The sequence below is a fragment of the Neodiprion virginianus genome, chromosome 3 (genome assembly GCF_021901495.1).
Source record: "Neodiprion virginianus isolate iyNeoVirg1 chromosome 3, iyNeoVirg1.1, whole genome shotgun sequence".
NCBI lineage: Eukaryota > Metazoa > Arthropoda > Insecta > Hymenoptera > Diprionidae > Neodiprion > Neodiprion virginianus.
This window is the reverse complement of record NC_060879.1, coordinates 34,079,414-34,098,821: the sequence shown is the minus strand read 5'-3', so window position 1 is coordinate 34,098,821 and position 19,408 is coordinate 34,079,414. Positions and strand designations below refer to the sequence as shown.

The window sequence follows — 19,408 nt, the reverse complement described above, 5'->3', positions numbered from 1 at the left end:
GTTCTTTGATTAAATTGCCGGCGGGTAATAATTGGACAGTTGGCCATGGTGACGGATAAATTCTGGTCAAGATTTACGGAAAAAGCAGAACCGTCGCTACCTTTTTATCTCTTTAAGATCCGAAGTACACTTTTTTCCTTCGATGATTGAAGCGTTAGACACCGAAGACCGATCGAGTAGAATAATTAGTAAATTTCTTTCATCCTATTCACGCGCGTTTTTTCAGATCTGAAAACATTTCGCTACTTCAGAAATGATTTCATAGATTTTCAACCGAAATCTAAAACCATTCTGACGTCACTGATGGCTTTAATGCCCGGCTTGTCTGTTCGGTATTTCACATAGCCATTTAACTCCGATCACTCCTGTCAACAAAGTCGCCCTAAACAGAGTGAAATTCTTTGCTTCTGCGTATTCTGTTTGCGAAAAAGATCTTGGCTCGTGTTAGAATTGATGTATTAGTAACGTACCAATTGCGGACAACTGCGTAAGCTCGATAGAAAGAAACGTAGCTTGCACTCTCCGCTAAAATCATGATGCAGATACATCGTTTGCAATTATATTATATACATTACGTACCGATTTATGGTAAATGTGGCAACGAGTGGCTCCGAATTGAACCGAGTGCCTTCACCCATACTGTTCGCAGACTCGTATGCATGGGACTCGTATCTACAATCAGCAAATATGTGCTTACCGAAATGGTTTGGAAATTCGCACGAAGAGAGGGACGGTTTTAAAACACGGTTAAATCAGGAATACAGGGTAGATGTACGCGGTATATTTAAGCAAGTAAGCTCATCAAATAAAACAGTTAATTGGCGAAGTGATGACGCTTCTGTGTTTACAATATCACACGTTATATATACTATGTACAAATTTGGACAAAAAATTTACTCGTTGACTGTTATATGTGTTTTTACTGTGTGTGCACATATATATATATAGACGGTTAAAAAATAATTTTGCTTTAATGCACAGCTATTAAAGTGAATAACCCTTCGACTTGATTTTAATTCGCTTACGCGTGTGTAGCTTGAACAGCGCACGGCATGAGAATCACCTTGGGTTATTAAATTTCTGAACGAGAAGCTTATGCAGGTTCTTTCGAATACCGTGAATCGAGACTCTTGCAACGGTAAAATAAGCTGCGAAAAGAAGGGAGATTGAGAAAGAAAGAGACGGATGGTCAAACACAGAAGAAACCCACCGTTGAACGTTTAATTACTTAGGAATGAATCCTGAATAGGGTAGCTAAGCATCATATCACGTAATAACGACTCTAATTTCACCATCGAAATGAAAAGCTCACGTCAGTGAACATACAACTGAGGAGGACAAAGGAGCACGTGTTATGAGCTTTTGTTCATCCGGTTCTTACCATCTCTCGGTGGCCATGGCTATGGCATCGTTTCCGTCCCATTTTGTTTTTGCGAATGAAGATGATTATTACATGTAGGTATTACGGGGAAAAAATGCGCCCAGCTTATGCTGGTGTAATAAGGGTAAATTAATTCTACAGTAACAGATGATTACACTCGCGTCATTACTTATGCCGATTTGCACCTTAGGAGTTAATTATACATCAGGTATATCGTAAAAAAGCCGGATGTTTTTTACAAGGGTAAAAATATTCTTGTCGGTACTGAAGACGATGACAAAATATCGTTTAGAAAAGTTTTCACTGACTTTTCGCCTCTCCCGTTTCCCTATCTCCCGCGTGATTTGCATATTGATGAAGACTGCAGATAGGAAATTAGCCAACTCGTAGAAAGTCAACAAATAAATATATATATATATATATATGAAATATGTACATCATGGGTAACTTTTCACACCGCGATCCTTAACTAAGTTTACATCGAGTTTTAAAACCCCGTATAGCGATAGGGAAGGTCGTAACACTACCGCATGGAATTTGCAGCCCTCTTTGAGGCATAAAGTCCTTGCGATTCTCGTCACTCGACGCCAAAATTGGAGGAGGGCTTATAATTCTCAAGCGAGTGGATCAGGTCAATTTGAAAATCAACTGCAATGTTCTTTTCCAAAATTACGCTGTGTTCGAAACTTCGACGACAATTCACGTCTGGCTCAAGCGATAATTCACAATATAGGCCCAATTAGAGACTATTAATTGCGGAGGGTGCAAATATTAGCCACATGCCTACATACACGCTCGTTCGGTAAGCTTGGAACTTTGTAATTAGAATTTCACAATCACACCGTTTATACGGCAGAACTACACCCTTGTTTGCTTAAACAAAACAACGCGGAAAATTATTAACTTTTGAAATAAATTTGACGGAATATTCCGACGACGATAACCGGAAGCGAATAGTTAGAGCGTGGCATTGAGAAAAAAGAGGATTCGTCGATTATTTTCAAGTCTTGTTGATGAATGTCAGGCCAATTATCGAAGAATAATAATAGTATTTTTACGTTTACAATGAGTAATTTCAACGGGCGCGGCGGGATTTTTTTTCAACGTGGGCTGTTCAACTTCCAGCTTCGCTGCGTTCAACTCACTTTCCAAAACCGGTAAAAATTCAAAAACATATAGAGCCTATAGAACAAAGAGGGGTAAATAACGACTGACGTCTTTTGGCGTCTTCTCGACTTCTGATTGAGATTGAGAGCGGCACATCGTTCAGTGATAAGCCTCGACTGAAATCGAAGGCAGGCTAATTGAGTCGGAGAATTTTCACAGAAAGCAAAAACGAGAGCAAGAAATAGGAAACTAGAAAACAAAAAGGGACTGGTAAAATTAAACTTGTAACGAATTAATGCTCTCGAGATAATTATTCCGACTTGTGGTTTGTCCGAATTTATCCTCAACGCGATAGATTTTGAAAAGTCTTTTTTCCGACGACTCTTCGAAGTTCTTCAGTTAGGTTCCGCCTGCAAGAATTGTCATCAAACCGCATTACGACTCGTTAGTTTTTCTTCCCGGCGGTTGTCGCAAAAAAATGTCCGTGCGGTGCAAAGCGCGGAACCGCATCAATCTTCATGAAATAGCAAAAAGCACGACTTGCGCGCGGTCGATTCGAAGGCTCGTCTAAACTCAACAACGAAGTTCCCGCAGCTTCGCTTCCGTTGGTTTTTGAAAATTGCAGTTTCAGGTTATCTTACCGGTTGAACTTGAGTGCAAGCTCATCCGTATGCATCCTAAGCATCAAAGATCCATTTCCCATTATCCTCTAACACCCACTACCTAGCAACTTTCCACGTAAGATTTACTCCTCTGGCTAAAAAACGGACCGTACAGTATTAGCCCGCACACTTTTCTTTCAGAATAGTACTGGATCAGTTCTGATATTACGTGACACAAGGTTTAACAGCTTTTTGAATTGAGGTCGACCAAAAGTTCTTGTAAATGCCAATTCTATATTATAAATTGATCGCGATGATACTCACGCCACATGTAACCGAAACACTTTATTCATCGAATCTTAAATTAGGGGGGAGACTCTGGTGAAATTTTGGACAAAAATCGATTTCTTAATTCTAGCACAATTAAAAAAAGTCGCATAAGAAATCCTTGCACCGATTTTTAAGTTCCGGTATAATATGAATTGAAATAATTTTCAACATTCTGCGTTGAAGATGTATGTTCAAGGAACCTTTCGAAAAAGATTCCACCCACAGTTGCGAAAGATTCGAAATTGAAAGTTCGAAACTTTGTTTCGAAGGCTACAATAATCTAAAAAATGACGAAGTGAATTCTACTTTCGATCATTGTCAACTCAAAAACAACTACACCCCGCAATTATATTCTATCATCATTCGAAACACGGCACATTGATCTGCATCAAGCCTTGCGAATATAAATTTTTTTCAGTGTATTTTTTCCTCCCTCAATAATAATTAATTTTCGAAAGCACTTTAAGCCGGCACAGTAAGCTGGAGGCAGTATTAGGATCAAAGGGAAAAAACGGCTTCGAAACCTGTTCAGAACTCACGTCACCCGTAAAACCCGTAACAGTGAAGCGGTCGATGTGTTGGCCGATTCAACGCAGATGTTATACCGGATGAACTGTTCGCGTTGTCGAATAATCGTGATTGCTAATTGTGAGTATCGTAAACCGTATAATAAACAAAAATATTGAAACGGAAGACTAAATTCGCGGGTGAAAAAAAGAGAGAGTAAACGTCTATTACGACAATTGGACACCGTTTGCTTAACTGCCGCTTTCATGTTCCATCCACTCGCGTTCCCTCTTGATAAAATGTCATATTTTTTTGTATTTGCCCCGACTTGGTTCGGTATATTGGGATCGTAACAAATAATAAAATATATATATATATATAATCTACTGTACCAACGACTTTTTCGACAGATTTACGATGCTCGGATAACAAGGTCCGCTTTAATTTACGCCGGGAGTCCGACCTTCTCAAGCTGCAATATACCTATCGATAATCGTAAAAAGTAAAGGATTTTTTACGATGAATATCTGTGTAGGCAAGCAAATAACTTTCATCGGTATCCGAGACGTGGCGACGAAAGTTTTGCCCTCGAGAAACGTGTAACTTTGCAACTCCACCGCGTTTCCAACGGTCCTTCGATTTTCTTTTCATTTTTCTTTCTCTGTATTAGATAATTACCACTTACTTGTTTCACTAGAAGCTGAAAGCGAAGCGACATGTAGATGTATACACACACGATTATATATATTATATATATATATATAGTCTCAGCTATACGGTGTCTCGAAAGGATAGAAAAGCTGGGCGAGCGAAGGGAGTATTGAAAAGTCGATAAACTAATTTCAAGTTTAGAACTAATTGTAAGTCGGCGAACAAATCACTACAATTCGTCTAATCGAACTATCTCGGCGAGAATAGTTCTTCTTCAGGATCGGAGAACGTGTTTCAGTTACAAAAGTAGGTACGGTAGGAAAGGGTTGATGGTGTTCAGCCTTCCATTTCACACATTCGAGTTTAGATCAGTCGTGCAGTCTGCACAAAAGTTCGGCCATCTTATTTGAGTCCTTCGTTGATTTCTTAAGACTACAACAGCGAATGGCTCTTCGTATAACTGCACATTGGGGAAAAAATTTTTGACGCGAAACTCGGGATAGAGAGATTGTTCATTGTTGAAGTACGAGGTACCGGATGGAATGCTTCTTTTAGAGCGGAAATTCTAATATAACTCGAAGTACACGCCGTTAAAGACTTCTCTTAATCCGCGCGAGTTGAAACTTGTACTGGCGTTCACGACCCTGTTTCAAGTTTATATTTCAAAGGTCCGAGAAATATTTTCACCGTTCAGCAAATGTAACCCGAAGCGTTGAGTGTTGGATACTTTTTCAGGGGTTATACAAGGATGTATACGTATGTATACGTATTATCTACCAAGTTTTTATCCTCCTGTTTAATTTTCTTTCATAACCTTTTTTTTCTGTAAGCACTCCGTGCTGCTGTCATTGAGACAAATTAAATTACGAATCCACGTCAACCGTCTGTTGAACATAAACGTCACGGTGTGATACTTTTATTGCGGGGTGAGAAGAAGCGTAAAAAAAAAAAAAAGAAAGAAAAAAGATTATACCAAAGAGGCAAGGTCGTGCCTATAAGCGTGATCTGCCTGCAGCAGTCAGTCGTTATAATTCGTTCACGCCTTTATCGCCGAGGTTGCAGGGCGGTAAAAACCGTACAAAGAGGTGTATAAACGGGGAATTATTCACGAGATCGCTATCCCCCGTTTTTCCCTATCCACCCTTATCCGCCTTTGTTCGCCAGGGCTGAAACGCGTTTCCGGGTAATGCAACGGCTGATTGTGAAACGGCGGTAGAAGTAGGAGGAGGAGGAGATGGAGGGGGGGAGGGAGGATCACGCGTTAGCAGCGTGTTTTTGAGTGAAAAAAAAAAATACAACCAATACACGAAGGTATACATTGTGAAAACCCCGTGTATGTGTGTAACACGTAGATACGCCGAAATCTGGGAGATTTAACGCCAGCGACGAGCAGGGAAAAAAAATAATAATAAGCAAATTTTTGAAACCGTTCTACGTTATACGTCACGCCGCTTCCCCGACGGGATAATGCAATCTGTACGTTTTAATCAGCTTTTTCCATTGTTTCTACTTTCCAAACTCAATTATTTTCCGTCAAGGCCTTTTATTTACCTATGGCAGATGATTTTTACGCCCCTCGCTCGTTCTCATCCGCCAACGTTTCGACGCGGCTTTACGCCAGCGACGTGTTGAGGCAGATTATTTTTGGTTTTTTTTTTTCTTTTTCTTTTTATCTCTGTTCTGAACAAAAAGTTTTTCTCCCACGTGTAGGCTGTAATGTTCGATCGTACTACGTGTAGCGTGAATCGCGTTCAGAGTTGCTAGACTGCTGCCTGATCGCGCCACGTTGAAGCGTCGCAAATTTCTGCATATTTTACAAATTCTGATTGAAGTTCATTCGCGAAACTAATAACGAAATGCGGAACAAAGTCGAGCGAGAAATCAACGGGAGAAATTCTCTCTGCGGTAGATTCTTTACTTTCACGTAGGTATAGGTATAAGCGTAGTACATTGTAACAAGCAAAGTTGGACAGATCCTCGACGCAATAAATGAACTCAGTTTCGTAAATAAAGACTGCCACTGACAGCCACTGTGACTTCCGTTCAAAAAAGAAGTAGAACTACTACTCCTCGCAACGAGCTTTAGAAGAAAAAAGCTCCTCCTCCACCAGGCACGGGGGCGGTTATCCTGGACTCTGACAACTGACGACTTCTGTTAAAAAACGAACAACCAGTAACGATCATTTGCTCCAGACTCTTTGAGAGTAAGAGAAAAATAGAAAAAAATGTATATAACAACGATTAACCGCCTCTGTAGCAACGTTAGCAAAAACTCTGTGGTTAAGTGAGAGTTTAGTGCGCCAAAAATTACACGGTGAAAGACCACCCCTCAAGCGTATGAACGGTTATACTAACAATTCCACTTAACGATATATTTTGAACGATTTCTACTGCGTTAATTGTTTCAGAAGCAATAAGGATCGATCATTTTTTAAAAAGGTTTCGCCACGTCGTTTAGAAGCAATGTGCAACTGTTATAAATTTTTTCAACACGTGCTTGGAAAGTTCGATTTCCGAAACCTGTAGACTGTAGAGTGTACGTAAAGTGTACCCAATTTCCAAACAGTGGGGTAAAACGACATTGACGCGTGCGCAGAACTAAAATGATCGATTTTATATAGTTACGGCTTTCTTAAGCGCATGCGCGCTTTCGAATAACTCAATTTTACGCATTCTGTTGTTGAGCTTAAGTTATCTAACCCCAATCTTACGCTCTACTAGCGGCATCTTAGTTGCTTATCCAATCAAACTTTTTTTCGTATTCTATGTATTGAAAAAATGTCATATGTCACACGTACCGATGGACGATATCTGATTCGTGTGATTATAGCGTTCAAAGCGACCAAAACTCATGGAGCAAAACTTGACATTCGTCGAAAATCGCGTGCTTTTGACACTATGAACACAATATACTATTTCCATGAATTCACGATATCTATAATCTGCACATCATGATTTCCTTCAGATGGATATCCGTTAATTAAGATTGCCAAAAAAGAAGGAGAATGTTTTCATCGGTACGTTACAGACGAGGTTATCCGCTCTGTCAAACTGTAGTAAGCATACATATATGTATAGGTAAAAGAATTCGAGGACCGTTCGCGGAAGGTTAATTTGGCTGCCCGAAGTTTATCTTGGCCGAAAACTCGATTTTGCCAAACGAAGTGGCACTCACTCTACACTGTCCGTATAACGGCCTCGCCTTTCCCCATATCGCATTCGTCAACGTAAATTTGGAGCTCACATACTCGCCGATACAACGTACAACGGATTTTTGACCTGAGCGAAACTTCATACCAAAATTAAGTGACATTCTAACTTTTTCCTCACAGGAAACGAAGAGTGCTGTCCAAGCATCTCACGCATCGTATCAGAGGCCGAGATATCTGAGAGCGAAACTAGTCTGGAGGGGATGACCAGGTGAAGGGTACAAATGGGAGAAGTTGTCAAAAGCGTCTGAACGCGTTGCTCCGCATCTCTTATCGTCTCGGCGAAGCCGAGCAAAGTCATAAAGCAAAACTATACATAGATATATGTACATGTAACAGGCAAGGCACAAATATTTATTCTCACGGATTGCTGTTTGTCCGTGACGCTGCTCGTCCAATATTGCCCGCCATCTCTAAATCACCTTTCTCCTTTCCAGGGCCAAACTTCCTTCTCTCTCTCTCTAAATACGTGTCCTCTGATCCTCGCAGCTTATCCTCGTACTCTAGGAATTGACTCGGACAGTTCAACTTCTCCGTTACAATGAAGATTCACTCCTTCGACGAACAATGCTTCGAATTTCCTTTTCGCCAATGGGGTATAAATATAAGATTTAGATGCATATCTTCACCTACATCTGTAGCTGGATATCTCCAAACTTTACTACGCGGCCTGAATTTACATATTTTATGGAACATCGGTTCAGAGTTCCGTTTCCAATATTTGAATGCCGTGAGCAAAGACCGTCCATTTTTTTGATCCTACAGCTACTTTCAAAGACGTTTACTGTTCGTTTTTTAAATTGATCATCTTTCGGGGTACCGCATGGTTTATAAGCGTGACGATTAATGATGGTGAAATGTTTGTTCATGGTTATGCATGGTGCTAACCATGATCACGGCTGACCATTTTCGTTCCGCAAACTCTAACGAAGGAGAAATCTATTCCAGCTCTCAGAGGTATGAATAAAAGATGGAAGCCGTGATCAACGAGATTGGGCAGCGGAGACGCAGGACTGCCGAGACGTTAAATCTAATTCCGTAAATAACTTTCCTGCAGTAATGTGAAGAGAGGGACGGAGTGAAAGAGATAGAAAATTCCTGGGGACCCACTTTCAGGAAGCTATCTCATTCGACAGGTACCCACTCAAGAAGCGGAAATGACATGACAAAGTGAGAAGATCCAGAGGCAGATGAATCTGAGATAAAGATCCGGACTTTAATGACGGAAAAGAGTTTGCGGACGAGAGCTTTCCGAATTCGGTATGCGAGCCGTCGAGGGACTCGAGTAATGCGACTGAAACGTGGCGAAGCTGCAGCACGTTTTATCGAGTAGCATTTCGCACAATCAACAGCTATTATCGAACACCGCTAAAGGAATATTAATTCTCCGTAGCCGTAGCGAATAGACGCGATCTTTCAGACTCGAAGCCCGAAAGTTCGATCGTGAGATATTGGAATATCTTTCATTACCGAGCCGGGCAAGTCCCAGCTGGGATTCCCGTGTTTTCACGCCTATAAAATTTTCTCCCATACTCCATAAACCTCCCGAGGGACGTCTAAAGTTACAATTGAGCTACGAGCTTCCCGTTCAAGACGACCGACCGGTTCCAGCACCTTAAACCAGAGCCCAAAACTGCCTTACGGCAAAGCCTGCGGATTCACACAGCTGCGAAGTCAGTTTACGAAGACGCGAAGCGGCGCAGAAGCATAAGCCCGAAATTCGGGGCCACAATTTCATGGAACCAAAGCAATAAAATCCGGAAGCCCGTTGTGCTCGCACATCTTTGAAGGCAAAAAACTACTTTCACCGGCGTAGATGCGGCCGTAGATCACGCCGAGGTCCAATTTTCCACAATACAGATTTCCCGTCGTGATCTTGGAATTGGCCGTTAGGCGTTAAGGATTTCGCCTATGAGGCACCGTCAAACCATCGGGCTCGGTCATAAAGAGGACACCGGCATTGCCAAATGTTTATCGTTGTCACTCGGCACGGCGTTGCGAGCTGGGATCATACATCACCCGGGCAACCACCCGGTGCTTCGTGACGAGTGGACGTGGGTGTCTACCAATGGAGTGAGTGGATTCGACTCTCGTGACAACGAGTGCCCGGCTGGTAAACGCCGGTAAATTGCGAGCTTAACAGTCCCGCGCGATTTAAGCTCCGAGAGAAAAATCATGCTAGATTTTCGCATGCAATTTCCAACGGTTCGAACAGAATTTTCAAGCCACCTATTTGACTTAGCTTTTGACGAGGTCCATGCGCGACTCTTTATCTCCTCAAGGTGCTTTTGGAAAAGTGTTTTTCGCTTTTGGAAACGCCGCTGACGGAAGTAAGTCTGGTTTCCGCAGAACAGAGATTTGTATCCACTTACTTGTGCTTGCAGCAGGTGGTGGGCGCAGGTAGCCTCGGCGTCAATATCATCGTACCATAACGACTCAACTCCTTCGGCCACACCTCGGAAGACCTTCTCGTCTCGGTGGCTGGGTGACTCTTGCCTCGGGCTCCTCGGTGGTGCCCGCGCTCTGTCCGTCCGTTCCGTCGACCGCATTCAACTCAACACCACTTAACACACTTTTGATCCCACCTGCACCTACGCTGCTTTCGTGCCTCTAGCAATTTCTGTAACACGCAAAATAAAACACAACGATTAAGCCAACTAATTAGGTTGCAAAAAGTCAGAGTTGCGCGGTTGGACTTGCCTCGTATTTGTCGAAGAACACTTCTTGTAATTGAGCTGGTAAAAATTTATTGCAAATATGCCAAATGAGATCCGTCGTTACCTTGTACGGTTTAGAAGTTTGGAGGAATACCTTCGGGCTGTATTAGTAGGTAGGTACTTACGTAATTGCATACGTAGCACGTTAGGAGCTTAACTACTGTAACGTTGTTTCAAGCCCGGTGTAGAGCCACGGTACGCTGAAAACGTACGTGGACGAATATGAATTCCGTATAATTCTATTCTGGGTAAATTGGCTGAAATTGATAAAGCTGTGTAACCGGTGCTGTATTGTTGGCCGTCGGAGTACCGAAATCATCGGAGTCATCCGCAGCGATCCGCGAGTTTCAATATGAACCGAATAAATCACGACGACGAGTTATATTACAGCGGTTGATTAATGTGTATAATTATAACGAGGACTGGGTTAATTGATGTACCGTAGAAACAAACTACGAGAATCGGGGTGAAGTCGAGGCTAATCGCGTACTTCAAGATCAACGTATGAAAACGTTCCGCGCGTCACGATACGGTTGAAAATGATTTTGCATCACAGTCGTGGCCTGAGGATTATCGCCCAGATTCGTGACAGCGTACGGAGAAGATAAGTGGTGAAAGAAGAAGTTGCCGGAAAGTGACAGTGACCTAATTTCAGGGTATAACATGCAAGCCACCTCAGGCCCACAGCTTTTATGATAATGAGCTTTCCACGGGGTGGCTCAACTCGGCTCGATGCGAAGGAATCCGAAGGGGTCTCCGTGAATTCCAAAAGTTTCACGTACGCGTACAGACGGCGTTCCGCCTCGTAGGCATAAGTAAGGGACGCGGCTAGATCGGGGTCGGCGAATTTTGAAGGGGACGACAGAACGCGGCTGCGAAGGACGAAACTCAAGGAAATTATTGGCTTGTAACAATCTCATTCACCGGCCGTTTCCCACTTATTGTTATACGAGGAGAAACGCGAGCTTCCTTCACGGAATTTCCCGGTTACGAGGAGGCCGCAGTTAATGCCGGTTTCTTATGAGGCCGCACGGCAATATCCGGTAACGACCAACACCGAACGTATGCGGCGGGGACAACAAGCTATGAAGAAAGGCCAGCCGAGCGAGGCCGGCCCTTTGCATACATAGTGCTTGAAATGGCTGTCAACCATCCCCCGCATGTATACCGAAGTCAATATATGCATATCTATACATATTCATGCGTCACCCCCACGGGGTGCGTGAATCAACTGAACACTGCACCACGGCACATGCCCCATATGAAAAACACACGGTTCGAACTGATTGTGAGGTATGTTGATACCGGATCAATGGCTCGTTCGTTATCTACGTATCTACGATAGGATGGTACTAATTTTTGGGGTCGGAAAATTTTTATTTGGGACGCGCCTCCGGATCTGTTCTAAATCATTTGAAAAACAATTTGTGTGAAGTTTCAAACCGCTATGTCGACTGGAACATGTGCCTCGAAGCTCCGAAAGTTTGACATCGAGAATTTTTTGTAATTATTACAAGTAATAACGTGTAATTTATGTAATTCCTCTTTAAAAGCACTTCTTTTAGCAATAAATTAATTTGCTTGAGTTGCATTGAATGACGTAATTTTACAGCGGTTGAAATGCTTTGCAATAAAACCCACAATATTTTATGATAAATCGAGTGTTTTCGCTGTTAATCCCGAAAAAAGTAAATTTTTAGATGATTTCAACTTCAACATTGAATAACTTTTGAAATAGTTGAGTTATCATTAAATTGTAACAGATCTTTTTCATGGAGCATTCAATCCCCTATAAAAATATGTATCAGATATTTATGTAGATTGCCTCCTTACTGAGCTACAAAATTTATAAACAACTAGAATTATTTTCTCGTGTTAATGAAATGGCAAATGTAAAATTGCGATCAGGAACCACTAGATATCAACATTAAGGGCTCAAATTACAAAAAGCGTCCTACTTCCACTTCCTATAATTATTGCACATGTGACTTTGAAAAAAAAACATTCGATTTTTAGGACCAGTCTAGTGTACGTACGATGTCACATACACGCAGTACACAAGTGCTAAATAATTCTGGGAAACATAACGAAATTTGACAATCTACGGTACGGGGTATATCGTAAGGCCCTGGGATAACACGCGTGTTATCGTGGCATGCATACATGTATGGGGTTGGCAGAGGGACACCTGCAGCTCCGTGGTAAAATTCAAATACGAACATGAGAGCGGGCGAAAAGAGAGACTAAATGAGCAGGGGAAACGTGAGCGGAAAACTGAGCGCGGAAAGTGTGGAGATAGTGCCCGCAGAGTAGCTGTACAGAGAGTATCAACCGCCATGACACAGGCATAATAGAACCGAGGGTGGAGGAATAACACCGGGTGCACGTAAGAGCTTAAACGCGTACGCGAGCTGCCGACGCGCCGTACAAACTTGCAGGCTATCCTGGGTATTACGGTGCCGAATGTCCCTTGCTTTGAACAACCGGCATCGAAAACAAACAGAAACGAGCCCAGTTTTCAGCCGATCCTGACTCTGCTCTGCCAACGGAGGTTGTAAGAGGATGAAAATCGTTACGATGGTCGAGAAGGAGATGAGTCGAAAAGATAATCACGTAACAAAGGGCTACGCACGTTATAATTGACCGTAAGTTTTCAGCTTTGGAAATATAAGGGAGGATTTTTAATTTTCAAATCGAATATACGGTGAATTTCAAAGGTGTTAATAAATGAAGTAACGGATGTATCGTATTGCTGAGATCGATAATGAGAAGTATGACCGTTGGTTTTTGAATCCGCGATCCGCGGGGGTAAAAATATAATAAACTCAAAGCAATAATTTACGTGCCGCTTATTTAGGCAGGGTTTAATATTTTTCTCGAAGAGGGGGCGCTTCCACGCCTTTCTACAAATTTATGACTTCGAGAGCATTTTAATTTATACCCAAGCTTTTCCACCAACACCTGTCACGGCTGCGTGGGGTTCGCGATACGGTAAACCCTTTATTAAGCTTTAATTCCTTTCAACTTTCGAAATTAACATTGTAGATCATTTATTCCTAATACGAGTTAATATTTTGCGATACTGTTACCGCACTACTGCAAGCTACGAAGCGACGATAATAACTGTAATTCTAAAAATTTTCGTGGATTATTACTCCCGTTACACGGTCTGTTCAAAATTGCACGGTATGAACGAATAACGGATAAATGAAGTACAATTAAGTTCGTCGGAGTCTCTGGAGGATGAAAAGCTCCTCTGATCCGTAGCGGAGAAAGCTCTGTCGCCAAGCGTCGTTTCTGTAGCTCTTCACGAAAGCCGGGGGCTTTGGATTTATTTGCCGTCTCACGAGTGGGGATGATTTCCAGAGAAAATAGGTATGTTATCGAAAATGAGCTCGTCATGTTCCCCGCCATGACAAAGCCATTTGCTAACAAAGCATGGCCATATACGTAGGTGTACCGATAGTTTAAAGTCGAGTTCAAATCCCCAACATCCCGCGCGACATTCATTGTCAGTTAGACCCATTATTATATATCATACGGTCACATATCCGAGTGGCCAAAGCGCGAACTGCCCTTTCGACCTGGTGGTGATTATTTCTGTAATTTGCCTACCGTCCGCAACCCCGATCATTATTCAATAGGCCCTGCGGCCTTGCAGAGCGTGACATTCCTTGATCCGACGTGTTCGCGGCCCTTGAATTGAATCATAACGTTATAACGAGGCTGCGCAAACTCAATTTTCAAGAAGAGTCAAAACTTTGGTCCATTACGAGTGACGGAAGCGAAGAGTAAGGAATTTCCAAGGGGGCGTTCTAACGGAATTAAAAAATATTCGAACCGAGGAAGTGTTTAATAAACAAGGTAAGCCCAACGCCAAAATGGCGCCTACTTCGAAGAAGCGAAAGGCGACGAGGTGCGAAGGTGTAAAGATTTCCAAGAGCAGGGGTGATCCGGTGGTTCGGTAGACATCGAGTGATGTGCCGAATTAAATTTCACTCGCCTCGGGATCAAAGCGAGGAAACCCGCGGCTCCGCGATATTGGGTAAAAATGCATCCTGCCGAGTAGCTCATTCCTCCCCGATCCTCCCCTCGCTCCTGCCTGCCGAGGATATCGACGAATGTCTTTAACAATATCAAATTGACTGGATCTAAATCCAAGGGCTTTCAGCGTAACTCGATTGGACCGTGTCGCCTCCTCCTCCTCCTCCTCCCCCTCTCATCCCCCGAACGCCGAGGGGTTTTTTGGTTCGCGAAAAATGCGAAGAACGATTCACCGAGCGTATACCTTTGAATGGGAATTAAAGAACTAGGGGAGGATTCGTCATTATATTCCCGAACCTTCCTCTTCGTCGTACAAAGTTCAATGGAACAATGCCAATACTCCACCCCCTCGACTAGGTGGTAGAAAAAAAATTCAATCAATCCCAGTGACCGTGTGCGGTTGAATTGAGGTAAACGACGCACAACCCTTACTTCCAATGATGGATGCGTCAAATTTCGCGACACCTGATTTCGCTGATGTCCGGAACTATTTTCTCGTTTCTTTTTTTTTTTTTTTATCTTTTTATGGCAATTCCATCGAAAAAATGTGTTAGATTTTTTCCATTCTCGGTGGAGATAAGACTGCAACGGAAGAGGAAAGTGTTTATCTTTCCGTTATCGTACGTCGTCACCCGTCGTGACGAAGGTACGTTCGGCTCTTTTGTTGGCTGTCGCTGATCGGAGATAACACTTGACGATTCGCACACACAATCGCTCGTGATGCGCAAGGCTTCCAAGGCTGATGTCTTTGATCAAGTTAACGCGGGATTCAGCGCCTCATTATCCGCTACTAATTATCCAAGAACGATATCCAGATTCCTCGAAGGATCTTGCAGACGTGACGGTGCTTTGAAGTTAAAGTTACATCAACCCTTCGCCAATCATGACGTCAAAATTATAAATTACACAAGCCTTGGGAACATGCCTGATGAAGAAGCGAAAGGAGAAAATATTTAGCTTCGAGGCTTGAGCAGAAATCCGAGCCACCCTCGCTTTTGAAAGACGTATTTTACACCCATTTCACTTCCCTTTACGAAGTACTATTTGCCAATCCTCGGGCCATAAATGAGGCGTAAGAAATTTCGATAAGGATACTTTGCCCCAGATGCTCAAGACTTTGTAAGAACGTCGGAACAGCGCAATTCAGATTCCTCTTCCCTAACGGATACTAACTCCTGAAACTGCAGAAGATTACTAATGTAATTCTAAGACCGTACTCTAAATTACACGTTATTTGACCCCATCCTTTCGTTTGAAATTACAACCGTTGTTTCCATTCGCAACTCGAACCGTCAAGCCCTGGGGACTCGTTTTCGTGAAATTTAAGGACGTATCGGGTGAAGGTTCCGACGAAAAACAAAATGATAAGTTCAAGGTTCAACGTCTGACACTAAAGTCAATCAAGTCCGATTCATTCATTCAGAGTTTAAGGCAAGTGCAAATTCGAACAATTAAGCGTTTCATTCTCAAGTATTTTTATCTATTGAAACGATGTTACTTTTCACACCTTTGGTGATGTAAGAGTATTGATTTCGGTCGAAGATCACTTTTTCTAATTCCAACGAATCTTTGCGTTTTCGAACCTCTGGGATCCGAAAAACAGTTTTTTAAGAAAATGTTTGTCTGGATGTCTGTTCGACAAACTCTCGCGATAATCTCGGAAACGGTTCTATGAAAAAATCTGCAACTTGCAGAAATTTACAACCAAATAATGGGCATGAAAAATTGCCGTGCTCAGTTGAATTTGAAGTTTTGGTTCCATCGGAAATCAATCGATTCTTAATGTTTTGCCTATAAACGTTCCACTTTATTTCTGTTTCTGAATGAACGATTATGTTCTTCCGACCTTATTTATTTAATTGTAAAAAAAACGTACAAATTTCTCGTTTTCCAAATCCTTTTTTTGTTTTTGTTCATTTTTCTTTTAATACGTTTTCATTTGGCTGTCAAGTTCTGTAAGTTTCAGATTTTTCATTTTACCCGTTCTTCAGACTAACCGATCGACTCTTCCCTTTTCGCGGCGATGAAAAATATCGCTAAAACATTGTTTTTCCGGCTTGTTTTTTGATGTTTTACTACATTCCACAAGACTCTTTTCTCTTCGGTCCGAAAAACAGTATAAATTACTCAATCTGAAGTAAAACCATAAGCGGTCAAAGTTACGCGTTGCACATTCACCGCACCTGTGTTCAATAAATACCTACTCGGTATTATATCTCTCCACTAGGGGTAAAACAGAAAAATACTCAAGGACCGTACAGTATCCACAACTAAAAATTCCCGTCTCGGTGCATCGAGTCCGCAGATACACATGGGTATCAAAAATTTCTAGGTAAGCAGAGAAAGAAGCAACGAGCTTCATACGCGGTGACCATCGTCTCGTCCCGAGGGAAAGTACCGGGGGTACGTATCTCATACAAATTCAAAGTCAGTCTATGCGCCAGACTCGGGACCACTCAAAAGCTCCGTCTAGGGCTTGCGACTGGACAAACACTCTTCTGCACGCCGCCGTGACCCTTGCCGACACCTTTCACCACGCTACAAGGCACCCTGGACGTACATGGTCCGTCAACCCTCTGCTATTTCCTTTCACCCTCGACGTTTGAATATTCCCTAACGCTTCCTCGGTGCACCCTTGCGTCGTTTTACATCCCGCAGCACCCTTAGGACGCGAAGTGGACGTGAGTTTGCGCTTTGGCTTTTCGTGAAAATAATCGCATAGGTCAGAAAACTGGCAAAAAATTTTGGGGTAGTGTGTGAAAAATTTTATTTTTGACCCGATCGACTTACGTTGGAACGTCGTAGAGTTCGTATTGTCGGATCATACTTCGCTAAATAAAGAAATCTGCCGCAGGTGGGGCATTTCGCATTTTCACTTTACTCGAAAAAACGACATTCAAGAAATCGAAGAGTGACGAATGCAGCGTCACATATATACATGAGTCATAAATGTTTGTTACGTATATTTATTTTTCGAAATTAAATGTATCCTCTACTATAAAGAAGAGTCTTGATCTTCTATTGGTAGTTTAAAAATGTAACCTAACCTGAATTATTTCAGATTGCAAAAAATACCGGTACTTTAGAAATACCAAATTTAATCATATCTCAGATAAGTGCGATTGAAAAAAGGTAGAAGAAAAATAGACCGTATTATTCCATCAGTACTTTCGCATAAAAATTTCTGTAGCACGTATACAACCGTATCTTCCGATCTTTACTGATAAAAAAAAAAAGAAAGAAAAGAAAAGGAAAGCACCGAGTTGAACACAGATTGCATCTCAGGTTTGACATTGGCGACTCCGATTCAAGGATTATTCAAATTGACCCCCCTCCGGATAACATCACTGGAGTTTGTCGATACCAGTTCTGGATACCCGATACGGAAGATAGAGAGCGGCCACTTTATCCTGTAAGTTTGGGCGGAATACTGTTTCAAAGTGCGGTTTACAGGATCGGACTATTTAGAACCCAGGCATCCAACTCCGAACACCTTGTCATATTTTAGAAGGCTTTCCCCGCTTTGCCCGACACGGCATACCGAACAACTTAGCTCACGGCCATCGCTATTGATCCCTCCTGAAATTTTAGTTCTGGGTCAAACTAAGTTCAACCTGCTGTCGCAAAGTGTTTCTCCTATTTGGATTTCTCCTGACACGAATCCGCGGCGATCGATGATTCCGATCCGTTACGAAATGGTTGTATTCCGATTCCAATATCATGTTTACAGCACAAATTGGCTTAGGACACAAATGTTATGTACTGATTAGTTCATTACGGTGGCTTAGATTGGTGCGTTTCTCTTGTTAGGCACGACTTAGAGATCCCTGCAGCCGGAGAGTTCAGTCTAGAATTTCTGTCCTTTGTACAACAGTTACGATTAGCGTTTATTGTTAGTTTAATCTGCTGTATCTAACCCCCAGGGTTAGTATAATTGCTCATTATAAATTTCTGCTTTGTAGTTCGCAGGATCTGATGGTCGAGCGTTTGAGACGTAAAAAATTTACACGCCTTATTAGTTAAACATTAATGACGTGGTATCAATTTAATGAGGATTATGCAATGTTCGACAGCTGTTTTTTCTGTTCCAGGACGGATAGAATTCGGAGATAACATAATACTGGAAAGTCACGAAAAATTTCAAAGTTGACGAAACATTTGAGAAAATGGATCAAAGATACGTTGAGATTATAATATTTGTTCCAAAAGTGCCTGAGGACGAGAAAAGTTGTGAGTTTCAAATTATTTTTCATGTAAAACGAAGTAACGACTCGCGGTAAACGAGACTGACTTTCACACCGATTCGGTTGATTTTCACCGTCCACGGATTAACTGCTTTTGATACCAGTTCACCGACCGATCAATTCTACTCGAAATGCCCGCAAGGCGGCAGCAGCATGCGACGAGCAAAGCCTCGACTTAAGGAAGTGTGGAGGGGGTTTAATTAAGCAGGGAATCAGGCTTGCGTTAAATTAGAATCGGAGTTGAAATGTTTTTTCGTTGAAAATTGCACCGGTCAGGTTTCGCGGAGTCTTATTGGCTCTTCGGTTGAAGGTCGAATCGGAGCCAAAAATATAAAACCCCCCAAGCATTCATCGACTTTCACCGGCGAGACTAAGAGAGGAAATTTCCATCTGATTATCATTCTTCCCACGATTTTTAGCAATTATGGACAATTAGACTTTGCCTGGTTTCAAACTTGGCAAAATTGACAAAGATAAATGGAAATAGTCGCAGCGAATAATATTTCTGCGATGCACGTAAACTCGTGACAATAATTTTACTATTCATCATTTTTGTTTTAATTGAATAGCTCGCCATTAGACCTCCAAGATTGAAATTCGGCAATGCGGGATGATC

At 42.2% G+C, this 19,408-nt stretch overlaps 1 protein-coding gene across 1 annotated transcript in view; it reads right to left on the bottom strand.

The window, feature by feature from the left end:
- Window positions 1–611: 611 nt before the first annotated feature.
- Window positions 612–19,408, bottom strand: part of LOC124299943 (potassium channel subfamily K member 16) — a 99,366-nt gene continuing 80,569 nt past the window's right edge. The window contains exons 9-10 of the mRNA XM_046753419.1: window positions 10,160–10,407; window positions 612–672 (exon numbers count right to left, since the gene is read on the bottom strand). The gene's annotated coding sequence lies outside the window, so the exon portion shown is untranslated. The remainder of the gene's footprint in view (window positions 673–10,159; window positions 10,408–19,408) is intronic.